The 20,327-nt window shown below is 45.3% G+C and overlaps 1 non-coding gene across 1 annotated transcript; it reads right to left on the bottom strand.

The window, feature by feature from the left end:
* Nucleotides 1-9,475: 9,475 nt before the first annotated feature.
* Nucleotides 9,476-9,547, bottom strand: Trnar-ucu (transfer RNA arginine (anticodon UCU)). The gene has a single exon. It is a non-coding gene; the product is annotated as a tRNA-Arg (tRNA).
* Between the last annotated feature and the right edge of the window lie 10,780 nt (nt 9,548-20,327).

Below are 20,327 nucleotides of genomic sequence, written 5' to 3'. Positions count from 1 at the left end.
AGAATTACACAATCACTGAACAGGAATGCCTTACCATCGTTTGGGCTGTTCAAAAATTTCGCCCTTACCTTCATGGCCGTCTTTTTACAGTGGTGACCGACCATCATGCGCTGTGCTGGTTCTCCACCATGAAAAACCTCTCTGGACGCCTTGGCCGCTGGGTTCTCCGCCTCCAGCAGTACGATTTTTCCGTGGCGTATAAGTCAGGGAAGAAGCACATGGACGCCGACGCTCTCTCTCGTTGCCCATTGTCCTCTTCCTCTTCCGATGCGCAGGAGCCCGCCGACAACACACTTTGTTTGGCCCCCATTATCTCCTCAAACATTGAGGGACGCGTCGATTTGCCGTCGCTGCAACGCGCAGACGCATATTGCGGTGCCATCATTGACTATCTCGACGGTCGTTTAACACCTCCAAACAGCCGTGCGCATCGCCAAGTCAGTAAGTTCAAACTATTTCATGGCGTTCTTTACCGGCAAAATTACCATCCAAATGGCAGAAAATGGGTCCCCGTTGTGCCTCGTACACTCCGGCGCCCTATTCTCGTAGCCTACCACGATGCAGCTACCGCTTGGTTCTGCAAAAACGTACGAGCGCATACGTAGTCTCTACTTTTGGCCTGGCCTGTCCACTTCTGTTGCCAAATACGTTCGCTCGTGCGCCTCCTGCCAGCACCGCAAGCGCTCAACTACGCCTCCTGCCTGACTACTTCAACCTCTCCCTTGTCCGTCAGAGCCTTTCGGGACCGTCGCCATCGATTTGTTTGGACCACTACCTCCAACGCCGTCTGGATACCGTTGGATAGTTCCTGTTGTCGACCATCTGACACGATACGCTGAAACAGCACCAATATGCTCTGGAACGGCTGCTGAAGTCGCTGACTTTATACTACACAACATTATTTTGCGCCATGGCGCGCCAGGCGTCCTCCTCAGCGATCGCGGCAGGGCTTTTCTGTCCGCTGTAGTCGAAGAGCTTCTGCGTGCCTCCAAGATCGTGCACAAGACAACGTCCAGCTACCATCCCCAGACGAATGGAATAACAGAGAGATTCCATCGAACCCTCGCGGACATGCTCTCGATGTACATCAGCCCTGATCATCGCAACTGGGATACCATCCTGCCATTTGTGACTTTTGCGTACAATACTGCAACGCAAAAAACGACTGGATACTCACCATTCTTCCTAGTCTTTGGCCGCTCTCCCTCTATTACCATCGAGTCAACTTTCTTCTATGCTCCTGTCCCCTCTGAAATGTCATCTCGGGAGCAGTACGTTTCACGGCTCGCCCACTGCCGCGAACTCGCACGCAGACGAACCGAAAGTCAACAACAAGAACGCAAAGCTCGCTACGACGTCGCACATCGCTCTGTTCAATTTCGGCCGGGTGATGAAGTATTGTTATGGACCCCTGTTCGTGTACCCGGTCTGTGCGAAAAATTCCTCCATCGCTTTCTTGGTCCATACAAAATCACAGACCAGACTTCGCCAGTTAATTACCGTGTGACGCCAGTAGAACAGTCGTCAGATTGGCGCCACCGTGGTACTAAAATCGTGCACGTATCTCGCCCCAAGCCGTTCAACCGCAGGACAGAAGAATAAGTCGCGGCCAGGTAGCCGCTTCCGGCCGCGGATGGGTAATTATGTGAGACACCCTGACCACGACTCTGTGCTCTTCAACACGTTACGGACATTTCCTCGTAATCGGTACATTATCATCAGTGCTAGCTCTCGTGGCCCCGGCATCATCATCACCTGTACATAATCATAATCAGCACTAAATTGGGCTTTTCGTCCGAGTGTCCGAATAAACCGGTTACGCTTTCCATCGTCTCTCAGTATTACATTTAGCACAGATAGCTCCTTCGGCAAGCTAAAAGGCCCTGGTTAATTTGAATTCGCATTTCCCGGCCCAAGCCAATCACATTGCTGCCCATAATACGCCACAGGTTGTAGTGCGTGAAATGCGTTAGTGGATCGCAAGGCCATGCTTTTTTCCCGAATACTATAGCTTCTTTTATTAAAGTTTGCGTTAAAAGCGTTGTCCGTAATATTTCAACCAGGCCAATACCGCCACGCGGCATGATGGTCGGAGTCCCCCCAGATGGAAAATGGGCTCCCCCACTAGAGGGCTGCCTCACAAGGGTAAATGCAGCTTTCCAGGCATGGATTACCTTTATCAAGGGTCCGCACCTCACCAGGGAAGCCTGTACTCCTGCAAAGACACCGGTGGTCCCCGGGGAAACGCGGATTAGAACCCAGAACCTCCCGCATGCGAGACTAGTGCTGTACCTCTGAGCCACCATTGCAGGCAAAAAGTTACCGCATTTTTGCAGCAGTCACATTCTAGAGGGGCGTTATCCTGTTCTAGCCGAGTAAACTCCCCAAACGTTGTAGTCCCACACAAAGGCCGAGCACCAGGCCGTGGAATCTTTTGTACCCATTTTACCCGTCGGTACCGGCCCAACAAGGCACACGAATGCACATGGTAACCTCACAGCCACGGCGGACGCTGAAATCGGTTCTCCGATTGTGGCACAACATGCGGCCTGTTTTTTTCACCCCCGGCAATGAAGCAACGCAGAATGATTTTGGGGTTCTTTCACCACCTGGAGAATGGCCAGGAGCCCCCCTTTTAGGGGCTCGCACTCGAGCAGGGAAGCCTGTATCCAATAGAGAAACTGGTAGGTGCCCGGCGGCACGTGGATTGGAATACGGTACCTCCCGCAAACGATGCGAGTGGTATACATCTTAGGCATCCTTGCGGTCCAAAAGTTACATTTTTGCAGCAGTCCCATTTCATAGGGGCGATTTCCCGTACAAGCCGGGGTAACTTCCCAAGTGTTGTAGTCCGGCACAAAGGCTGACCACCAGGCCGGAAGGCCGCGTGTACCTTTTTTACCGGTAGGTGCCCGCCGCCACTAAGGCACACGAGTGCACATAGTGACTTCTACAGCCGCGGTGAACGCTCAACTCGGTAACCGTATGCGGCAGGACATGCCAGCCGACTTTTTCAACCCACATCAATGTCACCATACGGCTTTATGGCTAGATGCCTCGCCAGGTGGACCATGATCACGGGCACTTCGGGAGGGCACTTCGAACAGCGTTTCAGGTCAGCGTTCCCCTTTGAAGGGTTCGCACTCGGCCAGGGACGCCTGTACGCAATAAAGAAACCGGTTGGTTTATGGTGGTACGCGGAATTTAATCCGGTACCTCCCGCATACGAGGCCAGTGCAGTATGCGTGGGCCATCGCTGCAGTAAAACGTTACTGCATTCTTGAAGCCGCCCTGTTTCATATAGGCGATTTCGTGTAGAGAGCTTTTTAAACATTGTGTGCCCGCAAAAGGGCCTAGAGCCAGCCTGACGAGCCGCTTGTAACTGTTTTACCGGTAGGTGCCCGGCAGCACTAAGGCGCACGAATGCACATGGTGACTTCGACAGCCACCGTGGATGCTCAGTTTGTGGAACGACCTGTGACAGGGCATGCCGCAAGAATCTTTCACCCCCGGCAATGAGCCAACGCGGCATGTTGGGAGGGGGTGGCTACAAATGGACAATGGTCACAGACCGCTTCCAAGCCTAAAAGCTGCTTTCCAGGCGTGAATTCCTGTTTCAGGGGTCCGTGCTCGACAAGGGACGTATGTGCCCATTAAAGGGGTCCTGAAATACCTTCGGCCGATGCATGGATGTATATGTAACCAAATAAGACAATGCATTAGCAATCTCCTCTCGAAAGAATTTTGTTAAAGCGATGAGTATTAGCTGAGAAATCGTAAATCAAAAACCGCGCATTATCGTCGCGCCGCGTTTCCTACTCCTTTCAACTTACTCTCCGCTGTTGACGGCGCGCCCCTTCCCTCCCGTGATGCGCTGCGCTCCTCGGCGGTGACGTACTTCCGCTATCACGCTGGTCATACTGCCGTCTGCTACGGGCAAGCTTTGTTGACACCTTGAATCTCTCACTTCGCTCAAGGCTGGAAAAGCGAACGAAAAATCTGGCGGCATTTGTGCGGCGGCCTGGCCTTGCCCTTTCGCGGTGTGCGTTGCTGCCGGGCAGCACGTGACTTTTAATCGGCGGCGAACTCGCAGCCGCTCGGGGTGGATCGTGGGCTCGGTCCCTTATGCCCCTCATGCACCGCGCACTGTTTATCCAAAAAGCGCCGTATCAGATGTGGCCCCGCTGGTGCCGGGTCCTATTTTGCGGTGGCGGTAATTCCTGCCAGCGGCTTGTGAAAAAGACATTTTAAACCGATACAGAACCCGTGCACAAAACGCTTGAATCATGTGACCAGTTCAGCTTGGGGCGACGCGTGGTGGAGAGTGGCAACGTTGGCAAAACATGCTCCGGCGTGGCTCTGAGCTTTCTAGCGCTGGAGCGAGCGCCATTTCTTTGACAATCTCAAACATCGGTTGCCTTGGCAACAAGGCAAAAACCGCCCCAGAAGTCAGTTACGGTTGCGTGATCCCGGTTCAGCTCGGGGTCCCACCTCGCGACATGTGGGCACTGCAGGCGTACCACTCACTCCCATTGGGAAGTGTGAGATGCGTTTGGCATTACAGGAGGCGATGGTGTGTGTGTGTTGTTGACGCCTTTGTTTCGCGATGAAATGCGACGTTGTGCTTCTGCGGGTGGATAGTGTTTCCCATGGTCTGGAGTATCTTTCTCGAGCGACGTACGACTCAACCTCGCATGGGGTATGTGCAGTGTGCGTGGCTAAAAGCCATCTCGGCTTGCGCGCCAGGCTCAAGCGACTTGCTGTTCGTCCCCGCAACCGCGCGCGAGGTGAGTGCCTAATTTACGACGGGCGGGAGGAGGCAACTCATCGTCAGTCAATCGCGGTTCAGACTTGCAACGCATGTTGTGACGTTGTGTTCGTTCGAAACGCATCTCTGGATTGTTTTGAAGTGGAATAAAATGTATCCGTCAAACCCGGGCATTCGGCTCAGGGCGTTCTCTGCGATTGCACGAAAGAAGTTCCACGGGGCTTCAACGCTTTCTTTATGAAACGTACTGAGGTAAGAGAATATCCATGTCGTGTTATTGCCGTGTTGCATTCAATACGAATGGTTAAGCGTTTGTTTACACTTGTTTCGTTTGTCGTAAAATGTCCAAGCACTCCAACACTCCACTGGCAGATCAGCCGGCGAGCCGACGCTGAGCAGACGACTCATCTCTTTGCCGGAAGTGCGTGAAAAATCCGCCCAATAGCAGGATGTCTAGCTCCTGACGAACATCTGGGAATCGATGATGTAGACATGTGAAGACGGCGGCGTCCAAAAACACGAAGGAAAGGGTGACAAAAAAGCGACAAACTTTGCAACAAAAGTGTGAGCTTTCCGCTGCGCGTAAAAGAGTAATACTTGGCCCAGATGACCTTGACGACCCAATCTAACGATTGCGCTACTTCATTTAGTGTGCTCAAAACGCCTTTCAGGGCCCCTTTAAAGAAAGCTGTGAGCGCACGGCACTGTGAAGATTGTAACTCGGTACCTCCCGTATACGTGGCGAGTGATGTACCTCTGATCCATGCTGCAGTGAATTATTTGCGATGTGTTGCACTTTGTGATAGTTCAACCTATCACAAACTCACAATACCGTATGTGTTCACGAGCACGAATGTATCACTGCCCAAGTTGAACAGGTGCTCCACGACCACAAATTAGAATAATGGGAAAGCTTGGCACTAACCATTGTAAGGTTGTAAGAAAAGCTCTGCTGTATTGAGAGGAAATAGATGACTCAAGAACTAACCAAAATAATGCATGGACGCTCTGCTACAAAATGAATTTCCGTTGCCTACACCTGCATGTCTATAGTTTCGCTTCCATAGACTTGAAAATACACTATAAAGACCTACGCGGGTGAGGGAGGCCATGAAAACACTGCCTTATCAGCACCCGACGGACAGTACAAATTTATGGTGATGCTGCTGGGGCGGTGCAGGGTACCAGCAACGCACCACAGACACTCTAATAACCATTCAAGGATGTCGCAATTGTAACTAACGTTTGGTTTTGGGCTTGTTGATTCATGATAAAACGGTGAAATAGCGCTTAAACCAGGAGAGAAAAAGGAGACACAGACAGGAGTGCTGAATTCGCTCGTGTAATGTCGACGAGGCCACCATGTACGCCTCCATCTTGGATGAAAATATTACAAGGCTAGACTTGGCACTCGAGGCTCTTTAAACTTTTTAAGGTCTGAATCTGGTAAGTGCCACTTCGTCTACCAAGAAGGGAAGATTTTGGACCATGCCGTACACATTGATAGTGGCTGGTCAGGTGCTGGGAACACTTCAGCATTTGCTAAATTTGTCAAGCCCAAGGAAAGTAAGGGTTAGCGCAGTGTACTCGAACTGTGCGTGTGCTTTAAGTGCTTCGTCGAAAAAACTTCGCTAGCGTGGCCAAGCTTCCTTTCTTTGCCGGGCGGTTTGAACGAACGAGAAACATCACTTGTTCATAGCTCAAAGGTAGAGTCAAGTATACTCCCATCTTAAAAATCACATACGCAGTGCGCATGGCTGTTTAAGTTTCTTGCAGTAATAGCGATGATGTAAAATATCAGCATATATGGCCGGTGATACACAAACATTGAGTGCGCCGCTACACAGCTTCTGAATATAATCGTTCAACAAATCGCAGCATTTATATTGACAGCATTTTTCCTTTCCGGTACTCTTCTAAGCTACCTTACATTTTGATCCATTACTTAATGATGGACCAAATATTGATTGACGGTTTTGCAGTGGACTTGTGTGCCCTGATATATTTGTAGCTATGTATAGTTGACTTACAAGAACACCTTGCTACACGGCCAGCTTTTTAGATATTTCTATCTGAATTGTCTAGCTCTTTCACACCGAATCTCGCCTAACAAGCTAGAACGTAAGTGTCCAACTGCCGATATTTCTTATGCGTCCAAGAGTATGCCATGTTGCCATTAGCGAGCCGCATAGGTCCTGATTTTAATGACCTCGCCCTTTACGACTTTCGTCACTTTACATTGTCACGTCACTTACGTTACGTTGTCACGTCACTTTACGTTGTCCTGGCATGATCGTGTGCCGACATGTACTATGGGGCACAAATAATGTAGGTTGACTTCCAAATACTCTACTGTGTGTATAGGCGTGTGCTGGTTTTATACCGGGCTTCCAACCAGCATGAAGGCTTATTGAACGAAACGAGGTACCCGTATGGTAAGCATAGAGTAAGGCTATGTTTCTACAGACTTAGAGGGATATTTAGGTACATTTGCCACAGCCATATCATCCCAATATTCAGATAGGCGTTACAGTAAACGTGCACTGAAGAGGAGGAAGACAATCAGGAGGAGAAAACTTTAACAGGAACATCGAGCTGGTTAGTGGGCAGGCTCCTCAGCCCCAGACTAAAGAGTAAGAGTAATTTTCTTTAATTCATCGAACATCATCCCGAGTAGGCCAGGTCTTTACGACTGAAGGGGTTGGAAAACAATAAAGAGTTGTTTGGACACATTCACCGGTTTCGAATTGTGTTATACTGAAAACCGGTATATATACTATTTATTGTGTTCATTATCAAGCATATCAAGCCTTCACCACCGCATTAATGTCATAACTGTTCGGGTTGAGATTCAGTTCGTTACGACTACGATGGTTACGATAGAACTTCGGCGCACAAAAACCGCCTTCGACTACTGTGGACAACGTTGTATGCGCCGTTTCACGGTGGCGTATATAGCACAAACCTTCTCGTTACATTTGCGTGTGAATAAACAAAGCACACTGTTGGTATGTACTTTTTACGCAGCCATAAGGAAAGCTCATTTCTGAAGAGGATACTATATGCCTTACAGCCCGAAAAATATATCCACACAAACTTTGCGAGCCTCGCAAACATCCCAAAACCTCCTAGGGTGTTCGGGACAGTGCAAAAAAATAATGCGTTGGGCACAGAAAAAAACATTAATCTAATACACGTCAACAACAACGAAATAAATAGAAGACAGGCGTTCTATTTCCTGCTATGCGACCTGCTCCTTGGTGCGTAGCGTGACACTGTTGGGTCTTCATAAGAGCATCTCACATCTCAGAAATACTGTAGGGAAGCCTACGCAATTTTCATACTTATCGAGGAGCACTTAGCACTCAAACTCGCTAATACGCTAGATAGCACGAGCAACACGCGATCGTCTTAGAGATGCTATGAGAAAGTCGTTCTCTCTCTCCTCGTGTGCTAAACTCGTGCTAGATAAAGCTTGACATTATTCAGACCTGTCAGAAGCTGGCTGGAAATAAACTTTTTAAAGCACTAAAACATCAAAGCGGGCGATTTCTAGCCCAGGCACTGCTTCCACTCCCACGCGGACGACTGCGGCGCGACTACAGCAGCGGCGCGAATGTAGCAGACGACAGTGGAGCGAGTCCCTAAGCCGACGTCAGAGCAAGGGGGCGCCACTCAAACATGTCAACGCCAATGGCATTTTTTCACAGGAACATTCATAGTGCGACTGAAATGGCAAGTGAAAAAATTATTGAGAGATGAAGTGCACCGTTCTGGAGCTACAGCGTCTCCAGAGCTATCGGTAAGGGGTATCGTATTTTCACTTCTGTTTATTACGAGGCAAAGCTTTTTAGGAACGTTAGATAGCATGGATTGGAGAGTGGTAATGATAAATGTGTCTTTGGAGAGTGGTAAAGATAAATGTGATTGAATCGTGTTTATGTACTCAGTAGGTGCAAATGTATAGGCATTCCATCGGGGCGCGTTGTAGGAACGCTTTCCTAATCTATATGGACGCTCCTTTTGTTAGATAGTTGTTTAATTGAGTAATAAACCATGGAGCGTGTACGTTTGTAGTGATAGAGGGGACGGGAATGTATTTGTTGCTCGTTCATCGACCTTACGTATAAACAGATTTCAATTAGTTTGCATGGTGTGCTTGTCGAAACCCTCCAGAAGTGTCAAAAAAATTCCACAGTTTGTAGTTATTGCCTTCAAATTTGCTTTATTATAATCGGGAATTATTTTGGTGCTCTTGGCCGGTTTCGGACGCGTGAGCCTAATTTTGAACAACAATGAACGATCACTCAAACCTGGTGCGTAAGTTATGTCCGAAAAAGGCCTGGTTGTTCGTTCGAGGTCAAGGGTATTGCCGGTTGTAAGTGTTGTTGTTGCTCGTTCGTGAACTACTTGAGAGCAGAAAAATACAGAGCACAGGTCGACGAATTCGTTGCCTAATGTTGATGGCGGAAGTATGGTAGGTGGCTCGGTAGCCCAATTTATATATATATATATATATATATTTATATATATATATATATATATATATATATATATATATATATATATATATACAGAAAGAAATGCCGGCAGTCTACAACGCCAAAGAAGGCATAGGGGAATGTTAGACTATTTTTTTACCGTTAGTGACGTTACATTACTATGAACTTTTATTAATTACGTGAGAAAGAAAGAAAGAAAAACACGCGCCCAGAGTGGGGACCGAACCCACGCCTTTCGATTAGATCTCGAATGCCTTACCAACTCGGCTATCTGGGCGACTGTGTTCTGCTTCACTTTCTGGGGTATTTATATTTACACTGTATCTGACGCTTGAGGGTGGTAGCCAGCGCCACTTCAGACTACACGGGGAGAAGGGGACCTTCTTTGTCAACCCCCGGGGCGTGACGCGAACGTCTACAGCCTGTCATAAGCGGTCAACTGGCGGGAAACCCTCTTATATATATATAAATCTATATATATATATATATATATATATATATATATATATATATATATATATATATATATATATATATATATATATATATATATATATATATATATATATATATATATATATATATATATATATATATATATATAATGTGTGTGTGTGTGTGGGTGTATGTGTGTGTGTGTGTGTTTTGGTATTTCTGTTTATATTTACATTTATATTACCTCACAGGGACGCCGCTCCTTTGAAGCGGAGATGATAGAAGTGGAACCTGCGGACACTCCGCCGGGTAACATGCCACCGGATGGTGCCACGCCAAGGAAAAATATCTGCCTCCCAAGCGAGGTGCGTTCCGAGGACACAGCTATATTCCGCACCTAGCGATGGCAGCAGTGATGACAACTTCAAGTTGGTTTTCGGGAAGAAGGCGAAACGGAGTCTTCGCGCAGCGGCCTCTCCGTCGACTGGAGCGTCCTCAACGTCCAGCGCATCGACTATAACTACCCGAACAAGGCCCCCGGTCCATACCGTCTTGTTTGTGCCGGAATCCCCGAATGACAACCTCCTAATGCTCAATCGTCAAGCAATTTCTGTTTCCTTGAAAGCCATTCTGCCGGGGGTAATAAGGAGACACGAATTACCCAAGGAAGAATATTTTGGGTATTTACGTCGAGCAGCGAGATGCAGTTTTACTCACGATGCTTGGATAAATGAAGGTTTGGGCCTCCTTATCTCCAGTGCAGAGTGTTTCCGCGGGAGTCAGCTATGATGTTGATGTCTCCATAACGGATGCCGACTTGCCCATACTTGTTAAACCGGCAGGGCGGCGCAATCATTCCGTTGTGTTAAGCTTGTGTTTCAAGGTGACTGTATTCCTGCACATGTCAAGATGGGCTACTTTCGGCACCCAGCGCGACCTTTTTTGCCGAAACCGCAACTGCGTCGGAAATTCCTAAAGATTGGCCATGTTAGCAGCTTTTGCGGACGAGTCACAGTGTGCCCCACATGCGCTGAGCCTCATGATGCCAAATACTGCACCGAAGGTGCGCTCAAGGGTACCAACTGTCAAGGCACACACGGCTCCTTGTTGTAGACCTGCAATCGCCTCATACAGGGAAGAAATGTTCGGCAGCAGGTGGTCGAGGATCACTCGTCTCACAAAGACGCGTCTGCCAAAGTGTAACGCTGCCGACGATCGAGACGGCGTAGATCATCGAATGCTCCCGGTATCAAAGACGGCCACGACTACTCACGTGAGAGTTCCAGGGCTTCACAGGCACAGTTTCCACCACCGGCACCCATTTCCACCCAGCTACACCACCAGCACCAGTACTACCAGCGGTTTCCACAAGCACCTTCGCCATAGCTCCATCTCTAAAGGTCAACAAAGCCGGTAAGTCATCGCCCCAAGTGAACCCATGGCCAAGCCTGCCCTCTCAATGCGGGGGAGCCCCGACGTGCGGATATTTCCAGCTTGTTAGTCACGATAGCAGAAAAGCGTGTTTATGCTAACAGTGCAAACATGGGACGAACGGAAGCGATATCACGGACCTTTCAGTAAAAAAATCAGGAAAAAAAATCAAATGATCGAAAGGCAAAGGATTTAATGGCTGATAATGTGAGGACATAATCCCATCACCGCATGCCTAAATTAGCTTTTGAGCACCATTAATTACAAAAATTCGTAAGCACCTGCAGGAAAACAGCAAATAGGGTCCGCTCAAAGACTCCTTTGGCCGAGTCTCTCAATAATAGAACGCGTACGAAAAAACGCAGTCAATTAAAATAACGGCAATAATCCTGATACAATGCAGTCCCGTCACTTTATATTAAGGTGACGTTTCTGCACGTTTTTGCGGGTCAACTGCTACTAATTGACGGACATTATCGCAACAGAACCGTTCACAATAAAAACTTTTCTACAAAAAACTTGGTCCTGATGCCTCATTGGAATTGCGCGCAATTAGACGACTTTTCAATTGCACTAAGCGGGGGATCTTGTTAATCAAACAAGCGCCCGTGCGCTATGTACAGATGGGTAACTGGCGAAGCGGGGACGTGTGGACAGTATTTTTGGTATTACGCGCTGCCAACCCGCTCCAAAGTAACGCCCGGGCAGTGTTTCCCATTGTCACATTGACACTGTTCCAACTGCATTGCCGCCACCTTTTCCCAACGTGTTTGCTTGACCTTCTACTTTAGCTTTCCGCACTACATCATTTTCACTTACGAGTTTCGGTAGATGCAAGGATTCAGGTATATCCCCTACAAATGACATCACTTCTTTCCAACCTGACTTTCTCGCGCATATTCACGGGATTATGCAGGAAACCGCCGTGTTTTCCTTTGCCTAGCCCATATAAACCACAGCTTTGAAAAATTAACTCGAGCGCAATGCAAGCCCTCAAGAAGACGGAAGCCTGCATCCGCAATGCTCTTTATCATATGTGGCTATTGCAGGTGGCACTGTTGTCATCATAACAAAAAACACCAGATGTGGGGTCGAAATACAAAAAATTATGGCATAGGAGCGCAGTCGAGAACCTTTAAAAAAAGCAAAGTACCACTGCACGCGATGGAGGAAATGGTGAGAGAGGAAAGGCAAAATAAACAAATGCTGGTAGTTACCTAATGCTATAGTTGGTAAATGAATTGGGCAGTTCTTGGCATGTGCAGTAATGGGCCAGCTCATGGTAACAGTAGAGTTCGTAGTTAGGTACAAGTTCTACAGTTTGGTACAGGTACTTATATTCAGGGACCCACTCACATAACACGTGCTAGACCGCTTTAATTGAGTAAGCTGCAATTTCGGATACTGCTTGTTGATCCATTTTTGTATCTGGCTCAGGTTGCGCGAATGTGAATATACAGCGTCTAGCAAAGGCTGGACACAAGCAAAGAAGGTGTGCCTGTTCTGATGCAGTGTGGTATTTCCGTCAGCACATTGAGGGGTGGGTGAGGTGTAAGCTTTGCCACTTGCGATGTGTTTCAGGAGTGTTGGGTGTATTGGCAAAATGTTTGTTGAGGAAAAGTTCACTTCAAGCGGAAGAAGTGGTAGGTGACTGAAGTGTCCAGCTCGAGTTTGATATTTTAGACGAGCTCGTCTATCCTTCTTCTGGTGGTAGATGTGCATCTATGGGGAGGTCGAGGGACACAGCGAGGGCGTTACTCCAGGCCCCAGTGCAGATTGGGAAGGACCATGCTCATGAGAGACCCCATGCTCCGTCTATTCGTAGAAGAGAGCAGCTGAACAATGTGATTCGTGTCCAGGTACCCAGTCTCTTCATACGTTATATACTGTTCCCACTTAGGCGTCATATTTTACAAATAATTTTGTGGGGAACAGCATGGGTTCAATTGTGAGATGTAATAGCAGCAAAGCTCTGTAAAAGTCTTTATGAATGCGTTGCCGGGCATAGAAAATACTCGAAAAGATGTTTAGAGGAGTGCATTGAAATTTTTGGAGTGGCCTTCGTCCAGCAGTAGACGCGAATCTTCTATAGCTGATGAATACAACTTTAAGTAAAGTCCGCGGTCCTTTTCTCAACATTTAACTTGAAGGAATGACTGGGTTTTTAAATCTCATTTAGGGCCATTTGATATTTTAATATTATTATCACGCAAGCAAAAGAGGTACCAAGTGTCACGTAGCGCCGCAATCAGCCATCCCAGACGAAACCGAAGCAGTGGTCACGAAGAAGCCTCTACTCTACTGGCGCTTGAAGATTGATTGACATATCTTGCAAATTGATCGCTTCATTCGCTGCCATAGTTCGCTTGGTTTCTTTGGCCGCCATGTAGCACCGACAGTTGAGGCTACCTTCTTCCAGCTTCTGAATGACTCGGCCGGGGGGGAGTCGTCGAGGGTACGCCGGCCGTGCTTGGCAGCCCCACCCTCACCGTGACCAAAACTATCCCACGTCTCTCACCCGGTGTCCCCCTTCAGTGACCATCAATACCTACCGTTACCAGATAATACAAGACATGTAGACGATGCCGTGCCTTAAGCCATATCGTCCGACAAGGGTCTGACAACAATAGACGATTTGTTGCTGCCTTGACTACGTTGTTGCCGCGTAAGAGCCATCACCAAAGATACCATTATCCTCGGCAGCAGGCAATCATCCACGGTTTCTGGTTATTGCATCAACCGATCTAGGCGCACTCCTCACTCGTTCCGACCAAAGAAGAAACTGCTGAGTGTCGCATAGAACAACGTTCAACAACCAAAGACAACATCGAAGTCGTACAGCTCCGTGCCTCTCCGTAACTGCTATAGGCGCTTGTGCGAACATCGATACATCCTGTAAATAAATCGGCTTATTGCCAACCATGGTTTATATAATTCGTTCTGCCACCGTGTAATAACAATTAAACTCATGGCAAATGTTATATTGCGATATACGTGCGACATATGCAATTCTCTCGTCGTTTCGGTATTTTCATACGCAAGCGCATTGACGCAGCCGCCTGTTTCCTTGGGGGAGCCTAGTCCAGGCGCCTCGTTCACAAACTTGAGGCTCATCTCTACGATTTTTCAGACTTCCTAACTTCGCAGGATGATATGTCGCAAAATAATGAGGCGCAAAAAACACACACAGCTGGATGTCAACGCAGTGTTTTACCACACGAATTCCTATTTGCAGTTTACGACATTGAAGAATTACCGCGTAAGGTAACTATTATTTAAATTCGCACAGATGAACTGCAATTGTACTCCTCATGAAACACACAACATGTTCGCGGCATTTATTCCTCTTCAAAAGAACCGCATAGGCTTCAAATTAAAACCCTATCAACTTGATTGCGTAGCATACATTCATTTACTACTTACAGTGTATTGACGTTACATTGTCACAAGAAACACGATGTTGTTTCTACTACTATCGCATTGCGTCTAAATTTCGAAGTTTTTAAATTTTATTCGTAAATTTCTAACTGGTCGAAAAGGTTCTGTCTGTGGTATATGTTAGTAAAAACCCTTATATGTGAAGAAAAAATCAAAAAGCATGACAACAAATTTTACACATTCATAGTGTTCAGTATAAACGCTTCACTGACATAAGGTGTTGCCTTGTGGGCTTGTATTACCATCCAAAATATTTTACCCTGTGTGGCGGTTATCTATACTCAGTCAAAATTAATTTACGTTTGTGTTAGGACAAACAACGGTAACAAACCGCCTAGGTCACCCTCGGTAGCTATGTCTAGCTTTACAAGTACAAAATCGGGAGACGGGCATTACTCCTAGCAAGGAACTTTGAAGAAAAAATATTTATGCCCCGTGGCGTATCCTACGCAAAATTTTGAGGGTTTTGCGTGTTTTGTTTTGTACGTGGCAGTGCTGCTTAAAGAAGCCACTTCTTTTTCTAACCAAGGTTTGTAGTTGAAATCGCAATTTCTCAAACACAAAACAGATGTTTTGATTCCGGCTGGTATTTATTTATTTGGCGGGCTTCCTTTTCCGGTGATTTTATTGCGTTGGGTCACCCGTTATGGACCCCAATCTTTCTCGTAAAGTAATTTTTTTTGTCAAATTACGCATAGCCGGAAATGCGTCGCTGCACTCATGCTTCGTTCTAGTGGGATTTTCGGCCCTTTCTCTATAATAGTCCTGTATATTTGGCGGAAGTACAAGTTAACAAAACGTTATTGTTGCATAGTTTCTCCTCTCTTCTACGAATAAATACATTGTTCTTGCTTGAGCAGGTAATAATTTTCTGAAATTATTTTCAACAGTTGATCTGCCGTATTGTCAGTCGACAAAAAAAAAGACCGACCCACACGGAGGAAGATACGTGTTATAGAAATACGTCCTCGATAGTACAAACGTCCTGAAAACAGAAAAAGGAGGGGAAAATAGCCACTGAAACGCCGTGACAACACGATGCTTTTGCATATAAAATAACACTTTCTTAGGTTGCCTTGATCTGATTTCTGGCATGTTTCTCTTCCCTCGTGTTTGCGGGTTTTTCTTTCCGGGTAAACCGGATTTTTAATAAACCCATTGATAGTTGGCCCTGCGATGTCCTCTTGGTTACTTGTATCCACGGTAATTATGTGTACCTTGTAAGTGAGTAATTCAAAATCTTGTATATTTCCTCAGACCAGCAGCTGCATCAGCCGCCAACTGGCGCAATTTGTAATCATAAAAATTATGCGAAGACCACTTGTATAAAACGCATGCCAAGACGGGGAAGCTACAAGAATACCTGCCATTTTCGAGAGAATTTCTTGTCACATCTAATGTCTGCTATAAATATTTATTTCGGAAAATTCAAGTGCCACCTATGTTTAAAATGATCCCAAATTTCCTCGTTACACAGAAAATGGATGATTACAGCCTGAAAAGAAAGCCTAGTACGGCGAGAACTAACCACGACAAAGGATGATGTTTTATTAATAAACTTTTATTACACGCTGGTGTTAGAACACGGCACTTTGTTCACTTGTCGCGCGTGGCAATTTGCTGCGTTCTATTCTCAACGCAGTCACCTGGAACATGTAAGGTACGTTTCAGATTCCTGTTTCTCACGCCACGTACCCTAATTTCTCTTGGCACGACCGCCATTTTCAGGCTGTAATTTTTGGGCTCGAGTAAGAATCGCACATAAGGTAATGTGCTACCTGTCGGGCTGACCCTTGGACATAATGTGGCTTCTATTCCATTCCCGCCAGGGATGACCCGCCACGGTAGTGTGTAATTTTTGTAGCACCTTCTTTGGAATGAAGTTGAAGTTTGTTCTGACGTGTTTTAAAGAGCCTACAAATAATAATAATAATATATATATATATATATATATATATATATATATATATATATATATATATATATGGGTTGGCAGTCAAGAAAACCTCGGAAAGCAAAGGGGAGGTTGTGGTTGGTCATAGAAACAGATGAAGAAATTTTTGAATCAGAAAGATAGTGGGGAAAAAATGCCCGCCGGGTGGGATTCAAACCCACGACCTCCCAAACTGCCATATTCGCAGCCATTTAATAATGGAATGAACTACCCACCCACCTTAAATTGATTCCCTTTGCCTGTTTATTCGAAACCATTTGAACTGTTTTATATTATCTACCTTGGCATAATATGAAACGTGTTTCCATTGTAGCTCTATTTTTTGCAGTGTTTCTATTCTTCGGTCCAATCCTTTTACATAGTGTTTGATGTGCATTTGTTTGTATTGCTACAAATGGATGTATATTGGTTGGCATATATATATATATATATATATATATATATATAGAGAGAGAGAGAGAGAGAGAGAGAGAGAATCCGAAATTGGGAAATGAGGGGCTCGGTGAAATAAGAAAGACAATAAGGGTTGGCTTCAAGAAAACCTGGGAAAGCAAAGGGGAGGTTGTGGTGGGTCATGATGACGATGAAGATTTTTTTCGTCAGAAAGAAAGTCTGAAAAAAGGCCCGCCGGGTGGGATCCAAACCCACGACCTCCAGAATACTGGTCTGGTGGGTTAACTACTACGCTACCGGCGGGGCTGTTTCCCCACCAATTTCTCGGGTATATATGTTAAGGTATTGTTTTGGAACCTGCACTTGGGGGTGGTAGCGAGCGCCACTCGGACTACTCGGGGTGAAGGGGACCATTCTTTTTAACCCCCGGGCCATGGTTCGAGTGCCTACGACATGTCGAGAGTGGTCGACCAGCGTTCAACCCTCTTAAGCTACCTTTGGCACCAAGACTGCCAGAACAGAGGCCCTCGCTAAGCATGTAGCGAATCAGAAAATGGGAAATGAGGAAATCACTTTCTTACTGACTCAAAAAATCCTTTATCTGTTTGTATGACCCACCACAACCTCCCCTTTGCTTTCCGAAGTTTTCTTGACTGCCAACCCTTATTGTCTTTCTTATTTCGCCGAGCCCCTCATTTCCCAATTTCGGATTTTCTCTCTCTCTCTCTCTCTCTCTCTCTCTATATATATATATATATATATATATATATATATATATATATATATATATATATATATATATTAATATATATATATATACACGCACCCTACACCAATATACATCTATTTGTAGCAATACAAACAAATGCACATTAAACACTATGTAAAAGGATTGAACCGAAGAACAGAAACACTGCAAAAAATAGAGCTACAATGGAAACACGTTTAATATTATGCCAAGGTAGATAATATAAAACATTTCAAATGGTTTCGGAATAAATGGGCACAGGGAATCAATTTAAGGGGGGTGGGTAGTTCATTCCATTATGAAATGGCTGCGAATATGGCAGTTTGTTTGCCATAGTCAGCGCAAATTTTCGGTAGAATTAAGGTATTGTGTGCCGAAAAGCGGGTGCTGTTGAGGTTAAAAAGTAACGACCGGTGAATCCAGTTGTAGAAGAATCCATTATTTCTTGCGCGAAAGAGAAAAATACACATTTTTATTTTGTATTCAAAAAGAATTTGTGGGTTTCAAAGGTCAAAATACAAATGTAGAGCCCTCTCTTTCGGATGGCTGAAATTAATGATGCGGATGGCTCGGTTTTGCAAAGAAACAAGTGGTGATGGATAAACATCATAGCTGCTTCCCCATGAACTTGAACAAAATGTTAAATGACTGTGGTCAAAACACTTGTAAAGATAACAGAGAACGGGCAAAGGAAAATGTGCGGAAGTTCTAATTAGTACATGAATACCAAAAGCGATTTTACGAATAAGATACTTGATCTGCAAGTGAAATTTTAAAGTTTTATTGAGCACCACTCCTAGGATTGTGGTGTAATCTGAAGGGTAGATAAAATGTATGCCAAGGCAGGGATGGGGGATTGAGGTAAATTACCCATGATCGGAGTGAAAAATTATGAAACTGGTTTTACTAAGGTTTATATTTAAGCTATTGTTTTGCCCCAATTAGATTACATTTGATAATTCGCCGTTTAATTTTTTAGTTAGGTTCCAGAAGTCACAATCAGCGATATAAACCCGGGTGTCATCTGCGTAAATCATGCATTTTGAAAATTTTGAACTAGATTGGAGATCATTTATAAATAACAAGAACAATTGTGGTTCCGATATGGAACCCTGGGGGACGTGTATATGTACGGTATTGTATTCAGAAAGTATGCCACTGCATTCAACAGCCTCAAGCCTATCTGCCAGATATTACCGTAGTAGCGCTAATGTTGGCCCACAGGCACCCAATGATTCTAATTTTAAAAAAGCATATCGTGAGTAATGGAATCAAATGTCTTTGTGACGTCGACAAATATAGCTACTTCAAAAAGGCCGTAATGAATTGATTGTTTTATGAAGTCAGTTTTCTCGATAAGAGTACCTTCAGTGGAAAAATTGAGACGGACGCCAAACTGACAGGGGCCATTACAAATTTTAATATATATTTCTACACTCTTGTTACAAAACGTTTTTCATAAAACTTGCTGAATGAGGGCAGTATGGTTATAGCGGCATAGTTATTTAACACACCACGAGTATCTTTCTTATGAACAACAAGTAGTTTTCCTTTCTTAAGTTAAGACGGAAAAACTCCAGACAAAAATATTGTTAATGAAATGGGCGATTACAGTGGAAAGTTCGCTGGCGACAAGTTTCACCCCGGTAGCATGGATTCCATCCATCCCAGCCCCACAGCTTTTAAGGGCTGTGATCACTTGCACTGTTTCCTCGGGTGATGTGGGCTGCAAGTAGAATAAATGGGGACAGCGAGTGCAACGTGCAAAATGTGATGTTGTGCTAGAGCTGTAATTGCAGAAATTGTCATTACCACCATCAGCTGTTTCGGTAGGGTTGCTGAAAACATTTGTGCCATCACTAACATCGTATGTCATATGTGTGGGGGGACTGATTTAGGAATTCCTTTATGACTTTCCAGTTCTTACAGGTATTGTTGCCATTTTTATTTATTTGGTGTGGATAGTACTTTTTCTTTGGTACTTTTAACAGCATGGTCAGCTTATTTGAATATCGCTTGAACCGATTCAAGAGAGGAATATTAAATGGTTGCCACCGAACTTTCTTTCGCAGGGTAGACCGCTTGCGTATGGAACGTGAAAGCTCATCTATGAACCAGGGATTTCTAGGAACATTAAATGCTTTTTAGTAGCAGCTCAGAGTCGTGCATGCAGTAACCGCATAAATTTTTTTTCAATACAGGCTGTGATAGCCAGCATTGGAATCATTGCTATTTAAAACCACTCCAGTCGGCACAACAGAATAATCGACAAAATTTACTTTTATCAAAGGTTTTCTTTTGAAACATTTTTGGCGTAATTTCATTCGGGCTTTCAATTAACATAAAAACGGTACAATGATCTGTTAAGTCTCAGTGTAGGACTCCAGTTCACTGAGAAAATATAACATTGGAGAGAATGTGATGAAAAACTGTGCCCGGGTAATTACACCGGAAGAATTAGTTGGCAGGTTAATTACCAACTGCAAACCATGACCCAGAACGCAGTAATATATTCCGAGCATGAGCATTCAGTAAGGTCTATTATTTTTACGGTAACATCGCCAGTAATAATTATATTTTTGTTTTGGTAAGTAAGACAGTTTGAAATGTTTTCAAGTTCATTACAGAAGTCAGAATAAGATGAAGCGGGGAAACGAT

Source organism: Haemaphysalis longicornis, unplaced genomic scaffold, assembly GCF_048455015.1.
Source record: "Haemaphysalis longicornis isolate Haplotype H1 unplaced genomic scaffold, Haemaphysalis longicornis Haplotype H1 scaffold_6, whole genome shotgun sequence".
Taxonomy (NCBI): domain Eukaryota; kingdom Metazoa; phylum Arthropoda; class Arachnida; order Ixodida; family Ixodidae; genus Haemaphysalis; species Haemaphysalis longicornis.
Note: the sequence above shows the minus strand (reverse complement) of the source record. Positions and strands in the feature narration are given on the sequence as shown.